Raw genomic sequence first — 14,273 nt, 5'->3', positions numbered from 1 at the left:
ACATGTTATATTGTACTCTTTCAAGTGCTTAGTAGAGTGCTCGGCACACAGTGAGCACTCAATAAATACCATTAATTGATTAAGGGGTAAACAGTGACGCTCTGAATACTGGCTCATTGGAAGAAGAGAGGGTGGGGCATGAGAAATCAACTCAGGTCCCTCCCCAAGGGCTCGACTAGTGGCAGCAATTGTCAGGGACAGGGTTTCTTCGTTTCTTTAAATTACATATTATAAATCATTTATTTATATTAATATCTGTCTCCCCTCTGGACTGTAAGCTCATTAAGGGCAGAGAACGCATCTACCAACTCTGTTGTACTGTACTTTCCCAAGCACTTAATACACTGTTTATTATTAATAGTAGTAATGATAATAGTAATAATAATTATGGCATTTGTTAAGTGCTTACTATGTGCCGGGCACTGTACTAAGCACTGGGGTGAAGACAAGCAAATTGGGTTGGATACAGTCCCTGTCCCACGTGGGGCTCGCAGTTTTAGTCCCCAATCTACAGATGAAGCAGCGTGGCTCAGTGGAAAAAGCCCGGGCTTTGGAGTCAGAGGTCATGAGTTTGAATTCCGACTCTGCCACTTGTCAGCTGTGTGACCCTGGGCAAGTCAATTCACTTCTCTGTGCCTCAGTTACCCCATCTGTAAAATGGGGATGAAGACTGTGAGCCCCACGTGGGACAACCTGATGACCCTGTATCTACCCCAGCGCTTAGAACAGTGCTCTGCGCAGAGTAAGCGCTTAACAGATACCAAAATTATTATTATTATGAGGCAACTGAGGCACAGAGAAGTTAGGTGACTTGCCCAAGGTCACACAGCAGACAAGTGGCAGAGCCATGTTCTAATATTATTTTACTGGACTCTCCCAGGCACTTAGTACAGTGCTCTCTATAGGGTAAGCGCTCAATAAATACGATGGTCTGCACATCGTGCTCAAGAAAGACCACTGATTGATTTCCCCAGTGGGGTTCAGTTCCCACCATGTCGGAAAGCCTCGTATCCGCACAGAGACAAGAGCGTCTCACTTCATGCCAGGCTCCCGGTCTTTGCGAAGGCCTGTTGGAAAGTGAGATTAAATTGCTGGCAAGAGCTCCGAAGCGAATGCGCTATCACCAGATTGCAGGTTTCTGGAGATATGATGAAAATCCTTGGTTTGTGCAGTAATTAAGAAGTGTAAAATAGAGATTCTTCCTCCATATAGAGCAGCAATTTAGCATGTGCGAGTTAAAGCCCTGGCGAATAATTGATTGAAAAAGAGGGGTGAGATGATGTGCATAATGTATTCAAATGGTGGCTGAGGGCAGAGTCATTTTTGAAAGATTTGTAAGCCAGGCTGCAGAGGGAGTGAGGTGGAATTCTAGGATAATCTCACTGGGCTTTCTCCAAATAGACAAAAGCCAAAAATGAGCTAAATTTCCTTCTACCAGAAAGAAGGATCCCGGTGGATGTGCATTCAGTAGGCTCGGGGAGCTGGGTGGATGGGAGAAAACTGGCATTTTAAAAAAGGAATGGGGATAAGGAAAAGCCTTGGAGGTTCTTGTCCGGGTGATAGCGGTTCTTCTACTGGAATGATTGTGCTTGTACACTCATTGTATTAAAATCAATTTTTGAGGGTTTTACTGCTTTATATCTTTCTCGGTGTTTCTGTAGGAGGTAGCACTGTATTTATTGAGTCCTTATCACGTTCAGAGCACTGTACTAAGCGCTTGGGAGAGTACGATATAACAGCGTCGGTAGACACTTTTCCTGCCCACAGTGATCTTAAAGTCTTGAATTGCTTTGCTGGTTTATCCAAGGAACGGGACGGGCTGGGTCGGTGTGGAATATGACATTTTGCAAGCCAGACGGCTATGCTGGAAGTCTTGGGTGGCGGTGGGAACCTGAAAGTTAATCCCTCTGATATTAATTGAGGCCAACTTGAGAACTTTTACAGTGATTTAGGAGATCAAAAGGAATTCCTTGAAGAAGAGTCGTTAAGATCAAGTAGCATGGTTGTTGATGGGGAAAATCCCTTCCATTTGAAAGAGTTCCAATCGTACTAAGCCCACGAGCCGTACGTGCTTAAATACTCAGTTGGTTATTGTAGTTTAAATTGTATTTTGTAAGTTATTTATTTATATTAGTGCCTTTCTTCACATCTAGACTTCAAGCTCGTTTTGAGCAGGGACTGTGTCTGCCAACTCGGTTATATTGTACTCTCCCAAGCACTTAGTACAGCGCTCTGCACATAGTAAGCGCGAAACAAGTACCACTGATGATGATGATGACCGTCCAATCATTAAGCTACACTCCCTGATCCCCACCCATGCTAAGAAGAATCTTTAGTCAACCAAAAAATCAATCAGTGGTACTTACTAAGAGCTTACTAGAGTGAAACAGTTAGACACAGTCCCCGTCCCACATGGGGCTTGCAGAATAACTAGGAAGGAGTACGATTTAACCTCCATTTTATAGATCAGGTAACTGAGGCCCTGAGAAGTTAAGTGACTTTCCCAAGCAGATGAGTGGCAGAGCTGAGATTAGAACCCAGGCCTCCTCTCTTTCCACTAGGCCAAGCTGCTTCCCGCTTTCTTCCCCCCAAAATCCCCTGGCATGTCTGAAAGAGAAGCAACATGGCCCAGCTCTGCCATTTACCTCCCGCGGAATCTTGGTCAAGTCCATCATTTCTGTGTGCCTCAGTTTCCTCATCTGTAAAGTGGAGCTCCAATGCCTAGTCTCCTTCCTGTCTAGAATGGGAGCCCCGTATTGGATCTGCATTTCTTGTATCTATGCTGGTGCTTTGGTGCCATAAACTGCTGTCTTGATTATCGTCATCATTAGGGATGATGGTGTTTGGTAAGTGCTTACTGTGTGCCAGGCTTACCCCGTTCTAAGCAGTGGGGTAGATACACACTAATCAGGTGGGACACATTCCATGTCCCACACGGGGCTCGCAGAGTTAATCTCCACTTTACAGATGAGTCAACTGAGGCACAGAGAAGTTAAGTTCATTCAATCAGATTTTTGGAGCACTCACTCCGTGCTGGGCACTGTTCTAAGTGCCTGGGAGAGTATGATATAACAATAAATAGACACATTCCCAGGCCACGACGAACTCACAGCCTAGAGGGAGATATTTCTATGGTCATGGGTTCGAATCCCGGCTCTATCACTTGCCAGCTGTGTGACTGTGGGCAAGTCACTTCACTTCTCTGTGCCTCAGTTACCTCATCTGTAAAATGGGGATGAAGACTGTGAGCCCCACATGGGACAACCCGGTTCCCCCGTGTCTACCCCAGCGCTTAGAACAGTGCTCTGCACATAGTAAGCGCTTAACAGATACCAACATCATTATATCTCATACACAAGCTCCATCACAGAAGCAGTAGCCGCGGCTACTGAGCCTAATAATAATAATTAATGATTAGGGTACTCATCAAGCGCTTAGTGTGTGCCAAGCACTGTTCTAAGGTAACGCAGCCGATAGGTAGAGGAGTCAGGATTAGAATCCGTATCCTTCTGCCTCCTGGGCTTGTGCTCTCTCCATTAGGCCGTGATTATGGTTAAGGGGGGTGCCCCCAGGAGGGTATAATACAGGCCAATTGGTGCCCCTCCAAACCAGGCTCTCCACCGAAAGCGGCCAGCAGCCTCCTCCTTTGTCCAGAATAGCTATTTGATGGATGGGTCATGGCAGGCTAGGAGCCTTCGCAACAGAGTGTCGACAGGTCCCCGTTGAGAGAAATTCCACGCATCTCAGGTCTGGCTCTCAGAACCACTGAAGTGTCCTGATCTCAGCCTCGGTGCTCTCTCAGGGATTCAGAGCAGGGAGACTTCTCCTCAGAAACTCTTTTTGACACCGGAGGGTTTTGTTTATGCAGCAGAGGTCCATCGTTCGCGAAAGTAGAATTGATGGAGCCCCCAGAGGGCAGATTTGCCTCAAATGCAAGCAACGATGATGAATTGTTTTCAGAAGTGAAAACCTGAGATGAAGGCGTTTCTAATAGCCCGATATCGATTCCCATTCGGCGATCGGCGAACGGAAAGCAAATCTGGTCTCGGCAAGAGAGAGAATCTCGCTTTATGGAAACATCCAGCGGCACTTCCTAGCCCAGCTGGTGTTTTTCCTTAAGGATCTCTGGTCTTGTTTCTTAAAGTCCCTCCCATGGTTCAGCAATGGCAGTTCAAGGGGAATGGTGTAGTCTTATCCCACTAGGTTCTAGAACGGAGGATGCGGTGACCCGATTCCCTGGCTTCTCCCAAGACAAGAAACCGGCCTCTCTTTCCAAGGGTGGGCCTCTGGGGTACCGAGATAACACGGAGGCAATGCCTACGTTGAAGTAGCATGGATTATTGGATAGTGCATGGGCCTGGGTGTCAGAAGACCTGCATTCTAATCCTGACTCCTCCCCCTGTCTGCTGTGTGACCTTGGCCAGTCATTTCACTTCTCTGGGCCTCAGTTACCTCATCTGTTAAATGGGGATGAAGATTATGAACCCCATATGGGATATGGACTGCCTCCGACCTGATTAGCTTGCATCTACCCCAGCGCTTAGTACAGTGCCCGGCACATAGTAAACACCTAATAGATGCCTTTAAAAAGTGGTGCAACAATCAATAAATGGCATTTATTGGGTGCTTACTGTATGCCGAGCACTGTACTAAGAACTTGGGAGAGTACAATAAAGTAACTAGACACAATCCTTACCTTTGAGGCGCTTACAGTCTAGCCAGAGAGGTAGACACTGAAACAAATTACAGGTGGGGGAAGCAATTAGGTGAAAGGATTTGTACGTAAATGCTATGGGGGACCGGAGTCGGGGTGAAGACCCATGTGATTCAGGGGTAAGGACTCAAATGCATAGGTGATACAGAAGGGAGGGAGACTAGGATGGGAAGATGAGCAATAAATCAGGGAAGACTTCCTGCAGGAGATGGAATGGGTCAACTCTGTTGAGTGAAAAGGTGGGGAAAGAGGAGGGGGGAGCTCGGTTTCCATGGTTTGTGTTTAAATGACCGTATTCCTCTTCCCCATTTCCCAAGTTTGCTGCTTCCTGTGTTTGATAGTGGTAGTTTATTGTTTCCTGATGATAATATAGAGAACTTACTATGTGTCAAACACCCGGGTTGATACAAGATAGAACAGAAGCAGTTCCTGTCCCACACAAGTTTCACATTATTATAGATAGCGAAGGCTGATATCTTATCCCCATGGAACAGATGTGGAAACTGAGGCCCAGAGAGGTTAAATGACCTGATCGAGGTCACACAGCTGAGCGTAGGCAGAACTGGGGTTCGAACCAAGGTCTCCTGAGGTCAGGACCGGGCTCTTTCTCCCCCTGCAATGAACCACTTTGCTCTGACATCCCAGAGAGTTTTCTCGGAGAAGGAAAATTCCTTTAATGATGGGTACTCTTGTGGCCTAGTGGATAGAGCACGGGCCTGGGAGTCAGACGGATCTGGGTTCGAATCCCAGCTCTGCCGCTTGTCTGCTTTGTGACCTTGGACAAGTCACTTTGCTTCTCTGTGCCTCAGTTACCTCATCTGTAAAATGGGGATTGAGACTGTGAGCCCCTTGTGGGACAGGGACTGTGTCCAATCTGATGTGCTTTTATCTACCCCAGAGCTTAGTACAGTGCCTGGCACATAGTAAGCGCTTAACACATACCGTAATTATTATTATTACTATTACTGATACCAGAGCACAGTGTGGGATGGTTCTTTTCACTTTTTTCCAAATAATGCACAATGGATGAGCAGTTATGGTCCCCGCTAGCCAACCCAGACCACCGCAGCTATGGAGTGTTGGGATCCGCTCTTACCTGAGCCCATCAAGAGCGGTGCTCCTAACTGTGAGTTTCAAGAGAGATGCCAGGAGCTTGTGGGGTCCCGGGATGAGGTGCAACCGCTAGGTATCTCTGAGATGCAGAGGATGAGAGTGCCCTCTGCACCTTCTCCGATTCAATCTGCTCTCCCTGATGCCCCTCCACTCCCCCTTCTCTCCGCACTGCCCGCTTGCCCCTTGGCTTCCTGCCCTGGTAGTCCCACTCTGTCTCCTGGGGAGTTGCCAATTTTCACGGCCCGTGTCTCGCTAACGGCAGCGATGCAGCCGTTGATGTGTGTTAGAACAACTTTCTCACCTCCGAGGGTGTTTGGAAGCATTTCGTGGACAGATCGGCTCCGGTTGGAAAATGGAAGAGAACTCACAGGCTGGAGACGGAGCTTCCTAGAGGCGGACAGCGTCGGCGGCAGTTGCAAATATGAAACATGAGACCCAAGGGGCAGCCTTTGGGGGGGAACACATCGGGGATGGTACCGTAATAGCCTTCTCAGTGACCTAGGCCACCAAGAGAGTATCAGTGAGAAGCAGCACGGGGTAGTGGTTAGAGCTTGGGCCTGGGAGTCAGCAGGACCCGGGTTCTAATGCTGCCTCCTCCACTTGTCTGCCGTGTCACAACTTCTCTGTGCCTCAGTTTCCTCATCTGTAGCATGGGGACTAAAACTGGGACACAGGGACTGAGTCCAACCTGATTAGTTTGTATCTACCCCGGTGCTTAGAACAGTGCTTGACACACAGTAGTGCTCAACAAATACCATCATCATCATCATCATCGTTACTATTAGCGTTTGAATATAAAGGAATATATGCCCCCATCAGTCTAACTGCAGTCCAACTTACTTTAGACTGTAAGCTCGCTGTGGGAAGGGAACACGGCTACCAACTCTGTTATATTTAGTGCTGTGGTCTGCACACAGTAAGCGCTCAATATAGACCATCGATTGATTGATTGATTGAAATGCATCCGTAGGCTGTTCGATTCTGCGAGAAGACCTGTGATGCATTATTACACCTGTAATAAAATCCTAGATTTTCTTCCATTATTTACATTCTCCCCCCCCCCCCCCCCAACCTCTGGCATCTTTACAGCAAGATGAAATTTGAAAATTGCGTTCCAAGATTGCAATACCCTGGGACAAAGGACACGGTTGCTTAGCAACAAGATCCATGTGACCGTTCAGACTAAATTTCTTACTTGGATTTCTTTCCGGTTTTGCTGGCATGGCTCCCGGAGCTGTCATGGAGAACCAGGCACCAAATGACCTTTCCTATTCCCCCAGAGACCGGAGCCCCGAGCTTGGCCAAAATGCCCGAATCCTTTGAGAGTGAGTGGCCCGTGTGTTTGTGTGCGTGCGTGTGTGTCTCCCAAGTGCTTAGTACAGTGCTCTGCACATAGTAAGTGTTCCATAAATATCAATGATGATGATGATTTCTCTGGCCCTCTTTTTTTCAAAGGCTTTCCTAAAGAAGGAGAGGTCAGCGGGATTTACAAAGTCTTTTTGTCTTAAAAATGCCCTGAAGTTGAATTGATGAATTCGGAATCGGGCATCACCAAAGACACCGACCTGAAACCCTCCCCACAAGCTGTCTTCAAAGATAAGGGCACTGGGCGTGCATTCGATGCATATGCTAAAGTCTGGGAGCCGAGCCCATTTATTACTTATCTAGGGGTTAGCACAATATCCGCCCAACGTCCTGTGGCTGATGAAACAAGGGGGCCAGGGGTGAGACATCTAGACCAACTGAATAGATGTACTTTGGGAATTTAAAAAACTCCTTTTCCTGATTCCTCCCTGATCTTAGTGGGGGTTCTACACCCAATCTCCAGCTGCAAAGGCAGAGAGAGGGGCAAAGGGGATCAATATGAGAAGAGTTGCTCTCTAGAAGGAAGCATTTATTTTCTACACTTTAAAGACCTTAATAATAATAATGTTGGTATTTGTTAAGCGCTTGCTATGTGCAGAGCGCTGTTCTAAGTGCTGGGGTAGATACAGGGTCATCAGGTTGCCCCACGTGGGGCTCACAGTCTTCATCCCCATTTTACAGACGAGGGACCTGAGGCACAGAGAAGTGAAGTGACTTGCCCACAGTCACACAGCTGCCAGGTGGCAGATCTGGGATTCGAACCCATGACCTCTGGCTCCCAAGCCCGGGTTCTTTCCACTGAGCCACGCCGCTTCTCAATAGCTTAAATAGCTTCTCGCATGGGTGCTTCGTTCAGTGTTCTGCACACAGGAAGCCCTCGATAAATAGTATCGATTGATTGAAGAGTCAGTTGATGCCGAAGTCGTCACCTTAAGAACAGATCCAAGCGTTACCTGGATTCTTTTTTATGTAGATTCTGTCTCTCAAATTCCTTAAAAAAGATCAGTTTTCCTGTTTTTATTCCTGATGGCAAAAATTACTCTTCCTGAGAGATGAGGTGAGTTAGATTTGTTTCAGACAGGAAAGTTTCCCATCAAAATTGCCTGGTATTTAATTTTCTCCCCAGATTTGATAGTGTGTATAACATGAATGGCAGTTCTTTCTTGCTTTTTTTCATGGTATTTGTTAAGCTCTTACTATGTGTCAAGCACTGTTCTAAGCACTGGGGTCTATCAGGTTAGGCAAAGTCCTTGTCCCCCGTGAGGTTCACAGTCTAAGTAGGAGGGAGAACAGGTATTGAATCCCCATTTTACAGTTGATGAAACCAAGGCACAAAGAAGTTCAGCGACTTGTCCAAAGTCACACAGCAGGCAAGTGGCAGAGCTGGGATTAGAACCCAGCTCTCTGACTCCCAGGATTGTGCTCTTTCCACTAGTCCATGCTTTCTTCCCTCGGCCAGATTAAGTGCGACTGTACATAAAGCAACTGATGGATGGTTTAATAATGAAGAAGTGACTTCTAAAGGCAAGACATTCTTCAAAACCCAAGTTCCATAATCCAACTTTTCTTCGAGTCATGGTAAATTTTTCAGAACGTCCTCACTAAAAGAATTCTTTCGTTCCTCCATTTTATTGAAGGGATTTGGGGGGAACGGGAAGACTACATCCTCCGCTGTTATTCAAGAATATATACGGTTAGTGCTTGGGATTTTGAATTTTAACAAAGTCATTTTGCCATCTGGGAGAACAGAAATCCATCTGCCATGATAATTCGATCAAAACCTGGATTCCCTAAAGCAGTGGGGGCTGCTTCGAGATCTGAAGAGGCAATTTCAGATGTCAAAATACAGTGTGTTGTTCTATTACGGCACTTGGGATGCAGTGGAAGGACAGTTGAAGCGAGTCAAGGTGGGAGGAAAGTAAAATGATTATCTGGAAAATTCAAGAGAGCCAGGTGATTCAGAGGAAGAAAACCAGGAAGGGTGGTGCTCAGACCTAGCTAATTTTATGCTAAATGACCCCTGTCAAACTCCCAGAAAATGACCCAGAGAATTTGGCGATTCTTCGGTTCCCTCACTGTATAGTTGACTCCCTTCACCCCACACGTAAGAGTGCTAAGGGTGGACGGGGACTGGGGTATTTGAAATCTATCGTATGAATCGCGGAAAACTTCCTGGAGGCAGTGGGATTTTAGGAGTGCCTGGGGGGACTGGGAGATTTCTTGTTGTTGTCTGTGCTTCTTCTGTCTTCTAAGAGAAACAGCATGGCTTACTGGAAGGAGTCATGAGTTCTAATCCCAGCTCCGCCACTTATCAGCTTGTGACTTTGGGCAAGTCACTTAACTTCTCTGGGTCTCAGTTACCTCATCTGTAAAATGGGGATGAAGACTGTAAGCCCCACATGGGACACCCTGATTACCTTGTATCTACCCCAGTGCTTAGAATAGTGCTTGGCACATAGTAAGCGCTTAACAAATACCACCGTTATTATTAGAATTGTGAGAGGAGTCATCGGTCGGGACTGGTGTGCAAGAAACCTGCTTGGGACTCCTTTCTAATTGGCCAGGGCCTCTGTACGGGATCCACTGTTATGGCAGGCAAATGGCAGAGCTGGATTAGAATCCAGAACCCCTGATCCTGTGCTCTTTCCACTATGTTGCTATACACACATACGTGAACACACACACAAACAGATTCACATGCACACAAATACAACCCTATACACATACACAGAGTGCTCTCAGAAAAAAGATTTATATCAGATCTTTGAATAATGTGTCTCTATCTGTTGCCGAATTGTACATTCCAAGCACTTAGTACAGTGCTCTGCACACAGTAAGCGCTCAATAAATACTATTGAATGAATGAATGAGTGAATGTATATTTCTACCATGCGAATGAACAAAACCCCCATTTATACCTTTCTCCCTACTGTCCTGAAGAACTTGAGGGTTCCTAGAGGAAAGCAAGATCTTATATCAAGGAGGAAGCTTTCTCTCTTCTATCGTTATTATTGCTAACATTTATTCAGCAATTTCAAAGCAGAAAGCAAGGTATTAGGTACTGGGGTAATTATAGGAGAGAATCCAAGAACACCATTAGGGAAGGGCAGATTCACAGGACAATCAGAATATAATTCAATCAACAACGAAAATAAGTCAGAATTCAATCATCAACATATCAGTGGTCAAATATGCTTATTAAACCATGAAATATAAGTTCAACACCTTGTGAAGAAGCATGGGCAGCATTAAGGACAGCATGATGTAAAGGGAAGAATTAGAATCCTGGTCTGGATAGATTCTAAATTTGACACAGTTACGTCATTTCTTATATTCATCTGTTCTTATTAAATATGCACATAATAAGTAAGGTAAAGTTACCTGCGGGATAAGAAAACAGAGGGAGGGTATAATATGATGGGGGTAAGATGAGTCAAAACCTGCATAGGCATAACTAGATCGGGGGAGATGACTGTGTTAGCTTGAATGGTAAGAACACAGGACGGGGAAATGAAAGGAATTTTAACGTATCCACAAGACTCTGTGCAATGCGGTATCCCAAAGACAGGCCTAAAGAAAGTGAAAAAAGGTTAAATAACCGGAATTCTTTTCTCCTTCCTTGCTTTACAGTTGCACTTTATCTTCCTATTTCTCACTCAAACAAAATGGAACGGATAACAAAAGTGTGTTTTGACTGCAGCTGGAAAGATCCCACCGTAAATTAAGGTTCTTGCTGTTTTCTGTTTAAGGTGGTGATTCTCTTTGTAACTGTTGCTATGCAAAGAAAAAAAAGGACTTCTTTCTTATCTAATAAAAAGAAGAATTTTGTAAAGGTCTAATTATTCCACTGGAACAGAGATTTCTAATTTTCCCAAGCTTCGAAAGAGGTTTCTATTTAAACCGATTTAGATCTGAGGTTCTGTATGCATTATGTTAATAAATGGCATCCATGAAAAAAACCAAACTTTGTTCAACCAATATTTCACAGAGCGTATAAAAGTAGGCAGGATGCCTTTGCAAATTATCACCAAGTTTGTACCTCCAAAGCATGTGAATGTAGCTTCACCCCAAATTTTAGGTAACTGACCTTCGTTTAAGTTGCTAAGAGCATCGTAAGAATTGTTTCTGAGCAGTCAACCTGATTAGGTAAATGCAGGGATTAATCCCAGGGACTCTCTCTTGGAGGAGATGCTTTTTCAGAAAGGAAAGATGATAGTTTGGCAAAACTGAGGGGGAAGGTGTTCCAGACAGGGAGAAGAGTGTGAGCAATGGGTTGGAGGTAGAAGAATTGAGAAGGAGGAACAGGGAGGAGATTTGCTTTGATTGTTCATCTTCCTCCTATTTGCCCTTAAAGTGTTTCCAAAGCCAATCGACTGTCTCTTGGAGATGCGTAGTCTTAGGCAGAGCCAAATCTCAAGGCGACATGCCCCAATTTAGCACCCTGTATTAGAATCCCATTAGTGACACACAAGATTCAAGTTATTAAACATCTTGATTTCCGTGGTTCTTCTAAAACTTCTCCTTTGGGGCCCCGTTCTTGGTGATACATATTCTTGCTGAGCATGTGTTTGTTTCTTTTCTCCCCTTGATTATATAACCATTATTTAGTATACATTAGGTCCCAGAAGTTACATGCCCTCCCTGACTTACCTCCCCACCTACCTCCACCCAACCCCCCGACCCACATGGAGAATGCAAATCTCTCTTGCCTCCCTTTATTTTAGATCCCCCGGGTGGATTTGCTAATTATTATCGCTTTTTCCCCTGCTGTTTACCATCAGCCTCTCTGACTTCCTCCTCCTCCTAAACTGATCGTCTCAATAACTTTTCTCCTTCTGTTAATGATCTTGCCAACTCGTTCTTCTGGTTTATTAGGGAAGCTATTTAACATCGTTATTTCTTGAACCTAATTTTCAAAGTCAATTAGGATCCCATTCTAGCATCCTACATTATGGGCACGTATAATGTTGGAAAAGCAGAGATGAAAACCTTAAAATATAATAATTGCCTCTTATTATTTAGTATTTATTTGGAATTGAAATCAGGAGTGGTGGTATTTCTTTATTACAAAATAAATGCAATTATCCTAGATTAGTTGAAATAAAATACAAATGAGCAACACGCTTGGTGAATTTAAAGCAAACGGGACTTTGTTGATTAAACACCGTTTACGTCTCTCCACTGAAACATTTCCAACCTCCAAAAGAAATATCAATCTGCAACTATATCCATTTCTTTTGTTGGATTAACGTACTCTGGTGAATCGCCAACAGGATTTCTGCCTGCCTATTTGCCTGTTGCATTCTGAGCACCGGTGGGAATGTGTTACGCAGGAATGTGCAAGTGGATCCGAGGAAGTCACCAGCCCCCAAAACAATTAGCCCCCACAGGTTCTCTCTACTTTTTAACGGCATTTATTAAGCGCTTACTATATGCCAGGTGCTGTGCTGAGCGCCGGATTAGATGCAGACTAATCAGATTGGACACAGTCCATGCCCCAAATGAGGCTCACATTCTCAATCCCCATTTTGCAGTTGAGGTAACTGAGGCACAGAGAAGTGAAGCAACTAGGCCAAAGTTCTCTGAGAAGCCTCCTACTTAGACTGTGAGCCCCATGTGGGACAGGGACTGTGTCCCCCCATTTCACTTGTGTCTACGCTAGCGCTTAGAATAGTGTTCGATACATCGTAAACTCTTAACAAATACCATTTAAAGGAAAAAAAAAATGTGAGCCTAGACCACATTCAGCTCAGCCTCAGCTAGGGCTTTAGCCACTCTCGGTTGTTTCAAGTTGTCCCAGGAAGATTACCTGGGAGAATCTCTCAGATAGTCCCCGAGTGTGAAAGATGTTCGATATAAAGGAATTTGGGCCAACGTTTTAGACACCAGGAAATCGTATGTATGTCTCCTTTCATCATCTGAAGGACAGATAAAAATACACCCAACAGTATCCAGGGGGCCGTACCCAAGGCACCGGTTCTTCAATAATCCTTATATATCGAGGGATGATTCATAATTACTGTCGACTCTAGAAATAGGAATTCCATTGTGGAATGGCACTGCAGTGTGTTCCTACATTCAATTATTGCCTCTTGCGTAAGACGTTTAACGAGGCACCGCAGTTAATAGCTCCTACAAAAACATAAAGCGGCTTGTCACATTTTTAAAAGACTCCATCAATGTTGGGTTTCTCTGGTTGGCTTTTCATTGGAAAGCAGAGAATACCCTCACCTCCTTTCCCTCTATCAGCACCCGTCGCCCATTCCAGTTTCCTTAGCAGTGTTAAGTGGGGTTGTCTTTCCAGACCAGGCAATGGACAGTATTTTGCTCGAAGCCACCTGTGACCCAGTATAGTAATATTAATTAAATTTGACCTGGGTATTACTGAATTCCAATAACCTCTCAAGTCTCCAATCTGTAATTTATTAGTGTCTGTCTCCCAGGCTAGACTGTAAGCTCCTTGAAGGGAAATGTTGTATTTTCCCAAGCACTTAGTACAGAGCTCTAGACACAATAGGTGCTCAGTAAACACTTCCCATCGATTGGGCCCAACCATTTCTGTTCTGTCTTAGAGCCCCGTGTGACAGGAATTTTAAATTTGGAGAAATGTTTGAAAGTGTCTGTCCCTGTCATTCTGTCCTTGATTCTCCATCCACCTTTCGGTCTTCGCTCCAATGTCTCTGTAGCTGCACCCGAAGTCTCTGATGATTGTCTGTGGTTTCTAGTATTATCTCTTCTATCTCGCTTCTATCTCCTCTTTCCCACATTCTCCCCCTAGCCTGGAACTCTCTCTCCCCCTCCACAGATGCCAGACCACCACTCTCTCCACCTTCAAAACATTATTAAAGTCACATCCTCTCCAAGAGGCCTTCCCAGGTTAAGCCCCTTTTCCCCCTGCTCGCTCTCCCTTCTGCACCATCTCCGCACTTTGATCTGTGACCTCTGGACATTTGATACTCACCCCACCCCCAACCCCAGAGCACATATGTACATATCTTTAAATTATAAATTATAAATTACTTATTCATATTAACATCTGTCTTCCCCTCTAGATTGTATGCTCATTATGGGCAGGGATCGC

Source organism: Ornithorhynchus anatinus, chromosome 20 (genome assembly GCF_004115215.2).
Source record: "Ornithorhynchus anatinus isolate Pmale09 chromosome 20, mOrnAna1.pri.v4, whole genome shotgun sequence".
Lineage (NCBI taxonomy): Eukaryota > Metazoa > Chordata > Mammalia > Monotremata > Ornithorhynchidae > Ornithorhynchus > Ornithorhynchus anatinus.
The sequence above is the reverse complement of the archived record's forward strand: the minus strand, read 5'-3'. Positions refer to the sequence as shown.